We start from the raw sequence: 17517 nt of genomic DNA, 5'->3' as shown, positions 1-17517 counted from the left end.
GAGCTGTCTAAGCGCAGGGTGCAATTTGTTCTGATGGTGCCCTACAAGTATGTGCACCTCAGCGGCGGGCAGGAAGTGCCAGCCCTGCCTCAAATCGCCTGCAGCTGAAGCAGAGAGGCAGCAGGGACCGTGCAAGGAAAGCGCTCGAGCTGCTGGAGGGAACGGCAGCACCCGGTTTCGAAGCACCTCCTCTTCTTCCTCTTTCAAGCCCCGCGCAGCCCCCGGCTTGCTCCTCCTAACCTGACCCCCCCCAGCTCTGCTCTGAGTCAATCGGGTATGAGACGGAGCGAAAATAGCAGGGCTGGTGGGGAGGTGCAGATGTTCGCAGGGCGGCCCGGCGTGGGGGTTGGCTTCACCTGGCCCCACAGCGGCCCCGCTCCCACCTTCCCGCACCCACGGCGGGGACAGCTGGGCATCGCCTCCAGCTGGGTTTGGTTGCTCCCCACCAGGAGAAGCGTTGCCACCACCGTGCCAAAACCCTCACCTTCGTGTCACACCACGGGCAGGCCAACTCCCCCCAGAGCTTTTTTTTTAGTACAGGTGGGGGATCTGGCACCCGAGGGGGGAGGTTTGCTCCCACTCACACAAGAAGGAGCCCCCGGCACGGTGCGAACACAACCTGCGCTTCCTCCCTCCCTGGAGGAAGGAGGGGGCCAGCGCGGTCACACGAGAGCATCATTTCCTCTCAGGAAACCCAAGCGCACGGGGAGGGGTGGGAAGGAGAGTTTTTTCCCCCCCTGCGTGCTCCCCGTGGCTGAAACAGCAGGCTGAAGCTGGGGGGGGTTGAATTTTACCAGCCCAGAAAATAAACTCCCCGGGGAAGGCTCGCTGCTTGGCCTGCAGTGGTGACAGGGGGTGTGCTCCTATGGGACGTGACCTGCAGCTGACCTTCCTCCTTTTACACACCTCACTCGGAGCATCCAAACAACTGCCTTTCAGCAGATTACAGCTTTGCTTTTGTTTCTTACTGGAGTGAGTCATGCCCACCTTTTTTTATTAGAAGAAAATAACCGTGCTAGCAGCAGCACCAACGCTTCCCTCCCGCTGCAGGGTGCCCAGTCCCCGACTTCTCTGCCCACCAGCTCCAGGACTCGGTGTACTCGGGAAGGATGAGCCATCGGGCCCGACGTTTCCCTGCTGGAACTGGTCCTCGGGTGGTCAGGGCTCCCAGCAAAAGGGCAGAAAGGGGCTGGGTTCGTGTAAATGGAGGAGGCTGAGCGGCTTTCAGCACCTCTGCTTTGGGAAGGAAACCCCGAAACCCCTCACCCCGATGCAGCGCTCCACATCATCCCCTCTCGGGTCTTTCTGCTCCTCCTCCCGCTTCCCTTTGATACTCTCCCAGGCTCCCTTGTCCTTTGTCTTGGGCTTTTATCGGGGCTTTCAGATCAGCTGGTCCTTTCCTTTTCTTTCAGCCTGTATTTCCCCTAACCTAGTTCATTCTTCCCCTCTCCCCTCCCGGCTCATTGTTCCTGCTGCAGGCGAGGGGCTTTCTCACCAGGCCTGGGCTCCTGCTGCAAACTGCTGGCCCCTGCCCCAGCTGAAATCACTCACCCATGGGGTGGCAGCCAGTGGGCACTGCTAAAGAGCAAAATCCTGCTCTTTGGAGGGACTAAAATTCAATATGAGTGTTAAAAGGGGAGCTTAGGCAGGTAAATAAATAAATAAACACTATTTCTTTGTGAGCAAAAGAGAGTACCAAGCTGCTACAGAGAGAGTACCCTAAATATCGCGGTGTCCAAGTTTGGGGCAAGAGCTGCACCACGTCCCTGCCAGGGCATAATCCTGCACCCACGTCCTCTGGGTGGCTGTGAAATGTAAGAAATTGCTTGGGTGAACAAAGCGCAGTACCAGGCAGCAGAGAGGATGGGTTGGCATTTCGTTCATGTTACTAAGTTTTCCATAACATCAGCTTCTAATTTGGAGCGGCTGATGTCAAAACACTCGCAGCACAAGCAGTGAGATAAGTCTGTGCTGGTAAGTGGGAGCTGGGGGACGGGTTAATCATATCCAGGGCTAAGGACAGCTGAGCAAAGCTGAGATCCCATCCGGGTCATGATTTGCTCACCATTGACAGATTCCAACTAATCCACCCTGGCTAAATATCTCCCAGTCTCAACAGAATAACTCATGGTCAAAATCTGCTTCTAGAAGGTGAAACGTGCTGTCAGATACAGACACATGGCAGATATCCCTCTCACTTTATGATGTGATCTGCTGTAGAACTGGAACACCTTTTTCCCTAGAAAACTTGTAAAAAATTATGAACTGCTTGGGCATTTTCAATAAAAATAGTTCATGCGTATTTTACTTTAAATCTACAGCCTGTAACAGATCTGTAATTGCGACTATTCCCAAAGAAGTAGATAAAAACTATGTAATTAGGAAGACACCACAAACTATGCAATTAGGAAAACCCAGTTGGATTTCGGTTTACTGTGCCCCGAGCATCTCTCAGACCTGGCTTGGCTTCCCAGCTGTGCTGAACAGTGCATCGACTCGACGGGGGCTGTCTGCACTCAGCGCTTCTGAAAATCAGGCTGGAAGTAAGCGTTGGGTTTACGTCTGCTTTCCACCTGACTCATGCCTACCTGACTCCCCCACAGCTGCAAGCTGCTCTCAGCAGCCTCTTCCAGGGGTGCAAGAGGAATACAACGAGCCTCACGTCTCGCTTTAGGAGCCACTGCTTTCCTGTTCTGGCCATTTTTAAAGCCGGGATTCCAGCTATCTGCACGGCAAGCCTGAATTTCTCCTCTTGCCTGACATGGCACCAGAGCCACACCGACGGAGCGCTCGCAGGAACCAGCTATGAGCATGAAGAAGGCCTTCTTCCTATCTGCCCCCACGTGCCATCCCTGGGGTAGCCGCAGTAATTGCTTACACGGGAAAATTATTTCTGTAGTTGGCTGCCTTTAATGTGAGACAAAGCCCTTTTGTTCTTTTATCAACTCGCCAGTTCTCATTTTGTTCTTTCCTCTTCCTGCTGCTGTTTCCCCGCACGCATTTCTCCTTCTTGTCCCATCTCTTCCCTTTCCCTGGAGGTGTTTCCCAGGAACCTGCTCCTCTTCCATGCCACCAGCCCCCCACGGCCCCCTGTCAGCATCTCGCCTGGGCTCTCACCCACATCTCCTGCCGGTCCTGCCCGCCTGTCCCAGCTCAGCCCCTGCAGATCCCAGTCCTCGTGTGTGGCCACTGCTTGCTCAGACTGCAGGGAGCCATCAAATGGCACACAATATCCCTGTATGTGCGGCGTAATTGGCTATTTGGAAGAGCGTATCTTGGAGAAACGCTGGCTGCTTCGGTCCAGATCTTTTGGAAGCTAATCTTATCATGGCTAAATCTGATTCCCTCTGCCTTGGTCTTTCTGGCTGACTCATTTCTTAAGCACCAGGTTGTTGCCTAGAGGGTATAATCACGTAAATATAATCCAGCGCACGGCGCGTGTTACTATGCCCACTCCACCAAGAGTACAGCTCCTGGGTGCAGGAACGATTCCCAGGCTCCAAATGGAGCAGCTCATGCTTTGAGCCTAGAATATCAGGGAGCCATTTCAGCGGGCTACTTCGAAAGAAGCCAACGAAATCATCATATCCAGTGAAAAAAACATTGCATTGCAAAGAGAAAACAAACACAAAGCAGCTCTAGGCCTTGGCTGGCTGGCTGGAGAAGAGCAAAGTGGCAGCAGCCGCCAATAGCCGCGAAGGGGAAGGACGTCCTCCTGCACCGGGGGCACCACAAGCGCAGGTCAAGCTGAAGCTCGGGGACAAGGGATGTTTCTGGGAGGCGAGGACACGAGCAGTGGCAGTGCTGGTTGTGCTTCTCCACCTCCCAGGGCTCCGAGAATAGGCTGCACAACCGCCTGCCCAGAAAGACTTACACAGGGCTGATCCTGCCCCGGGGTAGGGCCGGGTGACCTTTCGAGGAGTCTTCCTACAAATCCTTGTTTTACAGGCTTGTGTGGAGCAGCGTGTGACTTGGTAGCTCTCCCAAAATCTGCTAAATGACAAAGGTAACGTGACTTAATGACTTGATTAATATCCTGTGTCACTTCTGTTAAGCGTCCGTCCTGCTGGAGCTGCTCTGTGACTACTTCGAGTGTTGTCTCCCTCCGCTGACGTCGAATCATCCAGAGAAGGAAAAAAAAACATTGATTTTTTTTTTTTTCCAAAATAGTCCCAGTGAAGTGAACTTGTAAAAGGGAGGAAATCATTTACATCTCACATTCATTTCTCCTAGGCTCCCACTTGCTTAACCTCATTTAAACTTTGTATCAGCTTATGACATCCGGTGAAAGTACACTGCAGCTTATTAAAATTTAAAGCTGTTACTCCAAGGGAAAACACTGAAAGCTCTTTTACAGATTAGCCAAGCCGGCAGGATGTGGCTTCCACATTGTATCATTTTGATGGCACGGCCCTCCTGAGCATCTTTATGAACTAAAACTTCCCCAGCGCTGCTGGCTTGTTAGAGATTTCGTTCCTCTCGCGGAAGTGCTCTGTGTGGTAAGGGTGTGCTCGGCCCCAGCGCTGCTGGCATCTTATGGGCAAAGTAAGAGAGAGGGTTTGTACACTAACCCTGTAGAATATGGAGTCCCAAAGCTGGGAAAAAAAAAAAAATAATAATAAAAAACAACAACAAGGAAACCTTGAAGAAAATAGGGACCTCAGCAGTGCTGCCTTGGGAATCGGGACATCAAATGCACGTTGCACTGGCTGAATCCCTGACAGCTTCTGTTTGCTTACTGCACGTTTCTTATCCACCAGGAAGGGGAAAAGCTCTTTGCTTGGGCTGATTTGGGAAGGTCTTGGGCACCTGAGCCTGAGAGAGACACAAAAGGGTTTTCCCTTTGGGAGGTCAATCCCAGAGAAAGCGGTCACTGCACTGTGATGGCGTGCACATTGCACCTCCTTTATCCTCACAGCCCCAGGAACAAAGTAAGGGCTCCTCAAGCTTTTCCAGGAATCAAATAAGCCATACCGCTTCAGGGCTGTGCCTGGCACTGCACCTAGCCGCGAATTCAGTGACAGGACCCCCTCCATCGCACTGTGTGCCCCCCCAGAAATGCCAGCAGGCCGTCCCGGTTTCCCACCAAGAAACATGCGTGGTGCAACGCCTCTGAGCACAAACCCGCACAGAGAGCAAGGGAGGGCAGACAGGGATGTGGAAAGGGCTTCCCTCCATCCTGTCCCTCGTTCTGGGGGGGAAAAGGGGCATTGTCGAGCAGCAGCAGGGTGAGACAGTCACAGCTGGGCTGGTGCTTCCCATATGGTGGCACCATATGGCGACTCCACCTTGTCACAAGGTCGGCTCGCCAGGACCGCCTGCGCATTTCCCATCCGTGTGTTCACAGAGGGGAGAAGCCACAGGAGAGCTACATACAGGTTAGCAACACCCTGAGTCGTTCCCAAAGGCAGGCCAAGTGTCTGCTTTCCCTCCCCGCCCTGGCCACCCTGGTGGCCCAGAGCCCCTCGGAGGGGCCTGGAGCAGAGGTGCAAGTCCTCCCCTGCCTAGGGCAGACCTACAAGAAGTTTGTCACGAGGAAGATGTTTCACTGTGCAATTTCCTGACTGCCCCAGGTCAGATTATCATTCCCAGGGGCTCAGCCCGACCAGCTTTGGATCCCTTCACCAGGGGTGGATGGGCTCACTGCCCCCAGCAGCAGCAGCAGGTAGCATCCTTCCCTAAAACAAGCACTCACCTCCGCACTGCTCAGCCCAGACCACAGGGACTGGTGCTGGGAGCTCGCTGCAGGCTGGCCCTGAACAACAGGGCATTGTCCCTCCCCGCAGGAAGCCCGGCCTCATGATGCAGAGCAGGACAAAGGCTCAATTTTACCCTGCAAAAGAGCTGGAAACCAGGAAGGGGCCTGAGGCAGCCGTGCTCCCAGCCGGGTACACTCGGGGTTTGATGCAGCCGGGCCGTGGGTGAAGGGGGGAGAGCGGTGACACACAGCAATGAGCCCCGGGACAGGGTGGACAGGGATGGCGTGGGCGCCCCGCTGTTCCCATCTCTTCTGTTTCCTGTGGGATGCATCGACAGGGAATCGTGCTAGATGCTCTGCAGCCAGACACGAACATGCTCATTTGGGGTTTTTTAATGCTTAAGTTAAAGGCTCCTTTCAAAGCCACCCTGTTGTGCAACAGTGGGAAAAAAAAAAAGGGGGGGGTTGAAATTGAGATGGTAAGGGAAAAATTGTGGTGGTGTCTGCATGAAAGTGGGCACGGGGAGCAACAGATCACTGCATACGTATCAGGGAGAGAGGAGCTCAGGCAGGCAGTGGTGGGGACCACATGCACATCTCACCTGGACCTGGGCTTGAAACTGTTGTGAGAAATGCCTTCCTCCAGCCAGAAACCGGACAGCTTTCTGGCTCACCAGATAATGAGAACTGAGGCTGATCCTGATGTCCTCCAGGCTACTGTACCTGGATATAAGCACATAGACATGCAAACCACCCCCTGCCCACCAAAAAAAAACCAAACCACCACCAAGCAACCACCAAACCCAATTCACTCAATTGAGGCCGGGACTCAGCACCCATCTTCCACAGCAGGCAATTTTATCCACTTATCCACTTTCTATTCACTGCAGACTCGGCACCGGGCAGGATGCATTTGCCCACCCCAGCCGTGGTGGCAGGACAGTTGCAGCACACGGTTACAGCTGTGCCTTGCAGCTCTCAGCCTGCATCAGCTCACGCTGGGCACACAGAGAAGCCCCAGAGCCCATCCCACAGAGGTGAGCAGGGGAGGCAGGCGCTGATCTGCCCCCCTGGGCTCCCTGGAGAGGTAACCACGCACCCCAGCAGGAGCCCAGCCTCCCCAAAAATGTTCATTAAGGACTTTGCTGCAGGTGCTTCCCTCCCTCGCATCCAGGCAGCTCAGGCACCCCTGTGAGACAAACCAGAGGAATGACTGATGTGAGTTTTGACCCTGCCATGTGGGATTACCAGGCAGCACACTGCTGTCATGTCAAACACCATCCCTTTAGCTCGCCAGTAAGCTCAGGTCAGTGGGAGACAAAGCCCATTAGCACGCAGTTGTGCTGATATTTCCTTGCTGTTAACTGCTGATAGCTGCAGCTTGTAGCTGTGTCTCTGCCAGCACACAACAGACACATCAAGATACGGGAAATCTCTCAGCTCCTTCAACTTTTTTCCTCCATGCATTTAGAACAGTTCAAGGCAGGCTATGGAAGCAGAGACTGGAGGATGTCAGACCTACATTTTGGTATAGCAGGCTTCTGTCTGCGTGATTAACTGCAAGGCTGTTTCAGCTGAAATGTGCATTGCAAAGGATTTATAAAAGCTGTAATTCAGCTCACACGGAGGCACTTTCTGTTGCTCTCATGCAGGACTGGGTTGCATCTGTACAGCAGGCTGCCAGACAGCTTCTGCTGCAAAACTGAAAAACACTGACGCTGTGGGCCTGATTGCTGCAAGGTTCCCCCTAACAATGTGGTCCCAGCAGGGTTAGCTGCACAGTGCATATTCCTCAAAAGGAATTTTCTATTTTTGTTTCCTTCCTCCAGCAGGGGATTCCCTCTAAATTAGCTGCAGGAGAGAACTTGCTACGGAATCGGAGGCAGAGGAGGAGGAGAGCGTTGAGGTCAAGCCTTTCAAGTCGGAAGGGCTGGCTCAGCAGCCAGTGTTTTGTCCACCACTTCCCTGGAGAAAACAAGCTGCAGGTCTGTAGAAAGTTGTGCTGGATTGCTAGAGTTTGAGCCTGAAATACTCTCCCTTGACTGTCCCTCTTCCACTGGACGTGGTGGGTGAGGCCAGCACAGAAAGGCAGCGAGGGGAATCACAAGTCAAACGAGTTCATGGGAGAAATGAGCCTCACAATCTCAGCAGTAAGGCTGCCAAATCACTGGAACGAGCTACCAAAGGAAGTGGTGGAGCTTCCCTCTCTTGATGTCTCCAAGCCAAGAAACGCTGTAGTCAAGTACAAGCTGTGGGGTTTGGCTTGGGAATAACCGGGCCGGGCAGTCATACCGTAAAGGCCATGAAACCGCATACGCCATCCAAAGGCGCGGGGATCACATGGGCGTCCCATGCTCAGGCACACTGGCAGCCCTCTGCATCGTAACTACAAATAACCCGTGTTTTTAATACTTTAGACTTGCCCTTTTATTACTGTGAAACGAGGAGGCGGAAGGAGCACATCCTTTCATGGGGGAGACGCTGTGCTCCCCTGGGAACGCAGCTCCTTCGTGGGTACAGCGACGTAAAGGCTGACAAGGGCGTCCTCCTGCGTGCTTGCAGCACCAGTTGTAAACTAGCTGAATATTTTTAGGATAAACCCGAAACGTGTCATCAAAGATTCTTGAAACGCCGAGTGCAAGAGCAAGGTGGTGGCAGCAGGGTGCTTCTGCCAGCCCTGCCCTAGGGGGAACCCATATCTCCAGCCCTCCTGGTGGGAATGGGATCCCACGGGCACAGGGGGGAACTCTGCAAGTCGTGGAAAGTGCCAGAGAGAGGCAGAGATGGCACGATAAGAACAGCAGGGTGTCACCATGTGCCCGCTGCTGCAGTCACGCTCTCAGATAGCGATTCCCACCGCTTTCGTCAGGGTCTCCAGCAGGAGGAGGAACGCCGGATCTGGCCCAGCATGTGTGATACTATCAGTGGTTCATTGTCACGGAGCTGGGAATTACTGCCAGTGCGTTAACACCCCTGGCCACCCACGCTTTTATCCCACACCATCACACACGCACAGAGCTGCTCCTTGCTGCTACACCTGGCACAAATCACCGGGACACAGAGCCTGGCACAGGGCCCCCCGCTCTGGGCACCCCTTTGCTATCCGAGAGGGGTCGGTCGGCAGGCAGAGCAGCTGGGCTCCCCCCAATTTGTTTGATTTCAGCCGTGGTGCAATCCCACAGTGGGGTGAGGGTGCAGGATTTCATCACACGCCCGCTCAGCCCCACGCTTTCTGCCCCCAGCCCCAGGGGATCAGCACACCCGCAGCACCAGCAGCACCCAACACCCGCAGCTCTCGGGGCTGTGCAGAGCTGGGCTCAGATCCTTGCATTTATTTTCACAACAGAGCCTGAAAAGATGCTGTGTGCCCCTCTGTCACTGGGGACATCCAGCCCACATCACCTCCCTGGTCTGCTCCCATCTCCCGTGAGAAAACACTCGCCGCACGTTCATCCACCTTCGCCTTCTCCCCTTGCTCTCCCCCGCGGCAGAATCCCTCCTGGATCTGATAAGAGCCTCACCCTCATTACAGCAATTAATTAGCTGGAGCAGCACGGCACCGAAGATCCCCAAACCCAGTAGGCCTGACGTTCCCTGTCAGTAATTCCTGTATCAGGAGTCAGGCTTTGCTGAGATCTGGGTTTTCCTGTAGCTGTGATTCTCCCCTGCCCGCTGGTCCTCCAGGGGCATATCTAGAAACGAGAGGCTTTGGGCCCCTCCGCACTGCCCTGGTATCTCTCCAGAAGAGCCTATAAACCAGTGAGGATACCCTGGGCATCTCCCTGGAGGTCTGGCCGCCTGCGTGTCCCCGTTTCATAAAGAACTGAGAACATCAGGGGAGCAAAACCAGAGATGAGTCAACACTTGCAGAATAGGACCCAGGGGAGCAGGCACTGAGAGGAGGCACGGCTGGGTGGGCAAGGAGCCGGCTGGCAGGGGCCAGGCCTCTCACCTGGAGGCTGCTGGATGGAGATGGACCGAGGAGAGGTGGGCACAGCCCGGGCTGCTGGGGCTGGGAGCAAGCACAAGGCCATGGGCTGCCTCTCAGCCTCGGCGTCTGAAGTGGAGAGCACAGTGAAGCCAACAAGCTTGTCTGCTGGGTCTTTGGGTTGGAAACGATGGGAAGAGGGAACAATCCTGAGGCTTTCACAGCTCAAAGGCCAACACAAAGCGCAGTGGTGCTGCAGTGGCCCCGTGGCCAGAGAAGTCAGCGAGGACTTATCTGCCTGCAGGGGTTTGGGCCACATCGCTGCCTTCCCCCTGCTCCCCAGATCCCTTCAGAAGCCCTAATTTAGGCCAGGACTGAGCTGAATGATGCCAGGTCCTTCCTCTCCATCCCAACCTCCTCCACTTCTCCTCGTGGTGTGAGCTTCGCCCCTTTCTCTGTTCTTCCGTGACCCCCATGCGTGTCCCCAGGTTGGGCAGCATCGCCAGCAAGCTGCAAGCACCCAGCCCAGGCCCCGTGGCTCTAATTGGCAACAGATGAAGCCAGACTACTTCCTGAGAGACAAGAGTTTTAACAATCCCTAAAGCCTCTTAGGCAGCAGCAATATCCTAAATGGGAGCTTTATTCTCCCCACCGCTCAACAGAGCCTGCATTCAGATATGAAATGCTGAAATTCTCACTCGGGAGCCCTGCTGGGCTCTGGGAACCCTCCCCGCAGGCCTGGGGTGTCTGCAGGAATAGTGTCACATGGATGAGCTGCAGGGTGGGGGGGGAACAGGACAACCCCAAGCAGAGAGCTGCCGGTGGGACTCGGAGGTCCCACCACACCTGATCCTCCCCAACCAGGGCCTACTCCCAGGGCCTGTGCCCAAACCCCAAAAGAGGTGACCATCAGTGAGCCAGGATGTTTTGGTCTCTAGAAAGTCAGATACATCCCTAAAATTGCAAAACAAGCAACAAGGCAATGCCCCCGCATGCTGCCGATGGGGCAGCAGGAGCGATGCTGGGTTCACTGCAGCCTCCCCGCGTCACGCATCTCCCCCAAATCCAGCCAGCCCACACAGCCCCTGCCACTGAAGGGCAAGCTGGTGGCTACCAGGGCTTCCCGTGAGCCTCTGAGCTCCTCGTGAGCTCCTCGCATCTCGCTGCCCCCACAGGTGGCCGGCAGCCAGCCGCCAGCACCGAATCCGGCTCCGACCTCGCAGCAAAGCCAGCGCGGCCTTACAGACGCAGGAGTTAAAAGGAAAGGGGGGGGGGGAAATATAATGAAAGAGCCGCCTGGCTAGTCTAACTGCATTTGGTTGATCTGATTTCAGGCGTCTGCTAAGACACAGCATGCTTAGTTATCATAATCAGCTTAGCGCACAAGGACAGCGTTAACTAGGCTTTAGTGGATTAAAACCTGCCAACTAATTCCTCGCGCCTCTCCAGCCAGCACGAGGGAGCTGAGCCCCCGTGCTTTGCTCAGAGCATGTTAGCAGGCATCAGATGGCAGGGAGCACCTGGGGAAGGCTACAAAGGCCCTATTGATCTGTGAGCATGGCCAGCAGTCTCACAGAGAAAAGGTTGAAGAAACGAAGGGGCTCGCAGCCCCAGCGCGGGCAGGTTAACGCAGAGCAGAGCCTCAAAGCACCGGCTGCACCCAGACAGGTTCCCTCCCATTCCAACTGCTTGCAGCTCCTCCTGAAATCACCAGCAACAGGGCTTAACATCAGCTGCAAAATCCAAGCTGAATGGGAACCTGCAGATAAAACACGCTGTGCAACCGGACTGGAGGTGCTAGCAGAGATGGATACGCTGGGGGCTGGGGGATACAGTAATGCAATGTCTAAGTCCCAAGGAGCAAATGTTCACCGTGGTGGAGCCACATCAGATGATACTGGAGTGATCAAGAAAATGGAATTGCACCTAAACCTACAGAATAAAATGTAATGATGAAGTTATGCTTGCCAAAATAAATAAAAAGGCGCACAGAGGAGCAAGGCTGGAAACCTCAGTGTCCATGAGGACTCCCCAGGGTAAGCCCAAGTCCCTCAAGTCCCTCTGGCACCCCTACCTTGGGGTATCACACATCCTGCAGCCACTCACCTAAGTCTGGGCTGTCTGGAAAGCCCAAAAAAATGCTGTAAAGCACAAGGCATGGATCTAACTGGTTCAAGCGCTGTGAAGGTGATCACTATAGGAAACTGCTCCACATCACAGCTAACTGCTGCTGGTCGTTTACCAAAAATCATTTGAGACAAGTTTCTTACTAGGACCTGCCATATCTAAGTCAAGCCTAAGTGCTACAAACACTTGCTTATCAAACAACCAATGCATGGCAGGAAGGCATCCAGATCTGCATCAAACCCACGGGTATTATCTCCTCCATCCTTCTCGGGGAAGCAGTGGCCAGACCACGAAGTGGAAGAGGCTGAGATGCTCAGAGCCATGCCGAAGCCTTGTCCAACCCTCTCACCACCCCACCTCCACTTGTGTCTGGACTCACATGCTGCTCTGGGGTCCTGGGAGCCTGGATTTAACCACGAGACCCCAGAGACCCACCTGGCAGGGCCAGGCCCAGTTTTCCACCAGGCGTGAGGTGCTCTCCCAGCCCAGCTCCTGCGGTCCTGCAGGCAGCCTCAAGGCAGCTGCTTTGATGGGAGACACATGCAAACCATGTCCCCTGCAGGCTTCGACATGAGAAGGGAACCAGAGCCCCGGTGTAGCCTCTTTACATGGAAACCCCACACTGGGGGACAAGGGGAAGTAGTTGCCTGGGGTGTTTGCATGGCGCAGACACTGGCGCACTGCTGCATTTCACAACCCAGTGCAGGCAGAGCCAGGTGCTGGCTGTAAGCTTCCCCTCCCTTCAGCCGAGCCTCCACCTCCTAAAATCGGGGATGAGCTTTGATTTCCCCGCAACACCCACACCTCTGCATGGAGGCAGGAGCTGGTGCTCACCGGGTGGACAGGAGCTGCTGCTCCTGCCCACACCCCATAACGCAATGCCTGCTGCCTTCCCCCACGGGCCTGCTCCCTGCACTGCAGAACCCCAGATCCCAGAATGGAGAAGCAGATGTAGATGGGATAGAGCAAAATGGCCAAAAAAAAAATAGGCCCAGGGCTCACTGAACCACTGCAAGGACCTGCAAGGTGACCCAAGGTTTCCCCACCGACCTTCCTGCTTAGCCAGCTCAGTTCTTCCATCGGTCAGCGCGGCTTCTCTCGGTGCAGACACACCCCAGAGGAGGTGAAGGAAGTAGGAGAAGGGAGGATCATAGCCAGACACTAAGCCTTCACATTGCACCAGCTCCATTAGCCCAACCTGGCCGGTTGCACATTCCAGGCCGAGTTCCTTGGCAGAGGTTGCAGGGGGCCACCTCCAGCACCCAGCTGGGGCCAGGCTGTGTTTGGTGGGCCTCTGTCCCTGCAGATACAGCACACACTTCACTGCTGCCTCCTCTTTAGGCTGCTACTTCATTTGCACACCAGAAATGGGGGGCAAAGCCTCCGACTGCCACGTCTGCTGGGGCTGGGGAGGCCTCTCCCCTCCCTACAGCTGGTTAGACACTTGGTCTTCTCCCCTGCTCATATGTCATTTTCCCTACCTGTGCAAAGGGGCAGTGTTTCTCAGAGCACAAACCTCTTGGCATTGGCAAAATGCTTCTCATGCAAAGCCCAAGCACAGCGTAGGAGAGTTTATTGCACCTTGAGAGCAGTGCATGCTACCAGGTGCTTAGAGCACAAAAACCGTCTGTGGAGTTTTGGTGGGGTAAAGTCACACCCCAAGACTGGTCTCCTGCATGCACTGGTCCTGCAGAGGTGTGGGAAGGATTCATCACCCAGACATGCGCCAGGCTGAGCATTATGATTAATCTTTCCCTGATGTGGAAGCATTAAGGGACTGCAGCCTTTGGCCAGACTGGCAGGAAGCCATGTACTGGGTAAACAGACCCCAAAGACCCTTTCTGCCTTAAGGTGTTTATATCCTGGGGTGCTCTTCAGAAGTCCCATACGCAGCAGTGGAGAATCCAAGGAGATGGTGTAGTAGTTAAATGTGAACGTGGAAAACATTCTGGGCTACTGCCAAGCTGACTTTGCATACCATTGTGAAGAATTTGTGGGTGATAAAGCTAATGGCAGTTTGTAACGCCTGTGTAGGATGCATCCAGCATCCTTCCCAAGCTGGGGCGGCGCAGTCCAGGTTTCCCAGTGCATTCACAATACGAAGCCCTGCTTCGCCCTCCAGCAAACCCCAGTTAGCATCCACCTCTGGCAGAACATGCTCAGCCAGCTCTGCCCTCACACAGCAGCTGCATGACCCCTGTCCCCAGCAGCCCACAGCGAGCACGCAGCCACCCTTCCCACCCAGGAGCCACCTCGGGGCACTTGGACAGCACAGCACTGCTCATTTAACAGCCAGCTGCTTCCCATCAGCCAAAAATACCGAGCCAGCCCTGCACGGGGGAGCAGAGAGAACTGAGCATCCCTTAGCCCACATGGAAGCAGGAGGACAAAGAGGTGTCCTGCACGGCCCTGCCAGCTCCTGCTGACACTACCACCACGTGAGCCAGATGGATAAAACAGGCAGCTGCCTGCTTGCTGCCAGAAATCAGCACTTACAGCAGTGAAAATGCAGATGGAAAGCTTTCTTTATCTGCAGCATCTTCTGGGGCTGTTACAGCAGTAGGCACAGCAGGGCTCGGTTGTTGTTAGGTTCTTCTTGGTGTACTCTCTAAAAACAATCCCTTAATTACATCCTAAATTAGAAAATAGAAAGGAGGGGTTCAAAATAGGGAAATCCAAACGGTTTCTGCTTCTCAGTTGCAGAGAAACTCCTGAAACCCTCTATGGAGGCTAAAAACCCAGCTGGCGCGCTGCCCATCCCTCTTGCTCGCGTGGCACCACAGGTGACCGGGCTCCCATCCCCTCTCCTGCACACAGCTCCTCAGCATCGAGCAGCCCAGCTTAAAACCCAGTCAGTCACTCCATCACCACGGTGAGCTTTTTGTTTATTTATTTATTTCACTAGGCAATGATTCATGAGGCTGGTTCTGTTACCTGATGCATGGTATTTGCAGAGAGGGTGGACTGGCTGTCAGAGCAGGGCTTTGCTCCTCGATCTGCTTTCAGCTTAGCATAAAATTTATCTGCTAATGAGCAAGCTACTTTTTAAACCTCTCCTTTGTTTATCCATTTATTTATTTTCCATAGTTTAGATCAGCTTGCACTATCTGCTTCTCTGTAATGGGGCTGGGCTGTGGTCTGTAGAAACTGCTTTCCCTTTTCAAAGGCAAGGTGGAATTGGGACCACAAATGAATGCCCCTCCCTTTTTAAAAGGTCATAAAGCTTCTTAATTCTGCTTCTTGGTGAGCTGGGTGCTGTTTGCGGTAAAAAATAAATAAATATTTTAAAAAAATCATAAAATAGGCACAGGCAGAGGATAGATAGGTGAAAGGGTACTGAAATCAGTGAAGTGGTTTTTAATAGCTAAGAATTAGCTTGGGAAGGCTGTGTAAAATTGCTTGTCCCCTGTGCAATGGGCCAAACCTCTCCTGAGTGGAGATTTTAGCAGTGCTCCAAACATCCTCTCTTCGGAGGAAGCCCTGTTCATTAATATCCTAAAGGACATAAAAGCCTTTTGCTTGCCTTTCAGTGGGGTGGAGAACAGAAGTTATTTCAGTTGTATAAGCAGGATCCCAAGATAGCTGTTATTTCCTTGTGGAAAAAATGTGAGCTCAAAGCTTCTGTTTTTAATCCAGAAGGAGCCTAGGACTGTCTAACACCATGGAAGAAAGAAACAGCCACCCTGGGAAGAACAGGGGTCCCTCCAGCAAATGAAGGCACATGTTCCTGTGCAAGGAGCCAGGAGTAACCAGTCCCAGCACACCTCTTCCAGAGCTCTCACAGCATCTTCTCACGTGTCACTGGTCTGGGCTGCAGAGGCCTGGTCCATAACCACCCACAGTGAAAACCAACCATTTATCCCCACCTTTTTTTTTTTTTTTGGCCTCTTTTCACCCCTTCTTTACCCAGTGGAGGATGTTTTCCCTCATCCCCTACATGTGGTCAAGAGGTGCTGTGGCTGGCAAGGGAAGCAGCTGCTCTGGGCTGCAGGAGCCAACTAACAGCTGGTGAAGAGGTAAAAGAGCAAGGGCAGAGGAGCTCTCTTCAGCTACTGCCTTTGGTAGGAACTGAAACAGGTCAATACAGAGAAACTAATGAAAATCCCACCCTTCATTAACATTTGCTTAAGATATTGGCTCATCCTGAGTCATGACATAACTCTACCTGGTAACCCACATATTGTACACAGGTTACGTTTGCACTGCAATCAAAGAAATAATCGGTGAGATGTTTGCTGCAACCAGACATTATATAATAGCTGTGGCTAGTCTTACTGGCTACATGGGTCCAATAATTTAATATTTTCATGCTGATAACATAAGAGCAACCGGAAACAGGCAAGCAAAAAGAAACCACAGAAATCCTGTCAACAAAATCCTTTCCAAATAAAGTTGCACTGGTGCTGCCCTTCTACCTCAACACCTCCTCCTGTGCATCTCACCCAAGAACCCTGAGCACGTGCTGGGAACACCTCTGACCAGACTTCAAAATCATTTAGGGGAAGAGAGGCAAAGCAGGCTATCCAGTCAGGGTTTATAAAGCCTTATCCTGGTTAAGAAATGAATACAGAAATTTTAAGTTTGGGTTAAGCTCACAGAAAGGCTCCATCAGGAGGGTGCGATTCACCTTCTGCTCTTGGCTGCTTGATGTTTATGAGCTTGGTGTTCTCCAGTTCTCTGAGCTGCTAAGCAGAGGTACCTCAGAGACTGACTTATCCCATCCTAAGATAACAGCTAAAAGGATGAGGTGGGCTGGCTTTTATAGGCGCTTCTCTCCCTTAACTACAGGAGGAATTAAACCACCAGTTTACACCTCATGATTAATAGTAGGTGAGGAGAATCTCGTCGCTAGGTGCCCACATCTGTGTCTTAGGTGTGAGCTGGGTACCGAGAACCTCTGGTAGTGGGACTTTGGTTTTAATATGATTCTGGAAATATTCCTCTATGTCTTAACCTTGCTTGCAGCAAGAGGCAGGAAGCAGCAGAGCATGTTCCCTCCCAGCCATGCCCAGGAGCTGCTGCCGTGTGTTTCAGCCCGTGGTGTGAGCTCCTGGCGCCTCAGGATGCTTGAGCACCACCAGGCCTCAGGGTGCCTCCGCAGGCCTCAGCCCAAGTCCTTCTGCAAGCAGGGAAGAGTTGTGTGTTTTGGGCCCAAAAGCTGTGTGCTGTGTGGCCCAAAAGTTGTGTGTTGTGTGGCCCAAAAGGCCGGGCTTGGCCTTGCTGTGTTATCCCAACGCTGTACCTGGCAGGGCGAGCTGAGGGGTCAGGGCTGCGGCTCAGTAAACAGGAACGAAGCTGGGAAATCTCGAAGACAACTGCAGAGAGGAGTTTTTCCACTCAAAGTTTGATCTATTATTGTAATGAACGTTGCATCCTGCGACAGGAAGGTGGAAAAATAACAGGAAGGATTCCAAGGAGAAGAGGACAAACCTTCAGTCAGAGAGAGCTGGGCAAAGAAACTCTCTGCAAGCTCATCAGCTTTGACTGAAAAATGGTTTTCAGCTCACCCTGCGTAATGAGATTTGTGTGCTGTTTGGAGCAATCATTAGACAAGGCAGTTAACTGGCTCTGTTATGTATTATGCTACAGGTGCAAGGTCTGGCATCCCACATAATTGATGCATAGATCTAGATTTAGTTTATCATCGTTTTTTACATTAGCTTTCACAACAAAAAGAAGAGCCTTGTGGTTGCCCTGGGCTGGGCTGCGAAGCCAGAGTCACTTGGCTTTGGTGCTGATCCCTCGGCCAGGGGATGGGCTGGGG

The 17517-nt window shown here is 53.2% G+C and overlaps 1 long non-coding RNA gene across 4 annotated transcripts; it reads right to left on the bottom strand.

Moving 5' to 3' along the window:
• Window positions 1-2896: 2896 nt before the first annotated feature.
• Window positions 2897-16475, bottom strand: LOC106015392 (uncharacterized). Of its 4 annotated transcripts, none has more exons than XR_003498040.3 (5): window positions 16350-16472; window positions 14688-15008; window positions 14250-14386; window positions 5696-6887; window positions 2897-4595 (listed from the first exon to the last, which is right to left on the bottom strand). It is a non-coding gene; the product is annotated as an uncharacterized lncRNA (long non-coding RNA). The 4 variants fall into 4 exon arrangements; XR_003498041.3 differs by having other exon boundaries at window positions 16381-16472; XR_011810113.1 differs by lacking the exon at window positions 14688-15008 and having other exon boundaries at window positions 16350-16475.
• Window positions 16476-17517: the final 1042 nt, after the last annotated feature.

Source organism: Anas platyrhynchos, chromosome 6 (assembly GCF_047663525.1).
Source record: "Anas platyrhynchos isolate ZD024472 breed Pekin duck chromosome 6, IASCAAS_PekinDuck_T2T, whole genome shotgun sequence".
Lineage (NCBI taxonomy): Eukaryota > Metazoa > Chordata > Aves > Anseriformes > Anatidae > Anas > Anas platyrhynchos.
The sequence above is the reverse complement of the archived record's forward strand: the minus strand, read 5'-3'. Positions and strand labels throughout refer to the sequence as shown.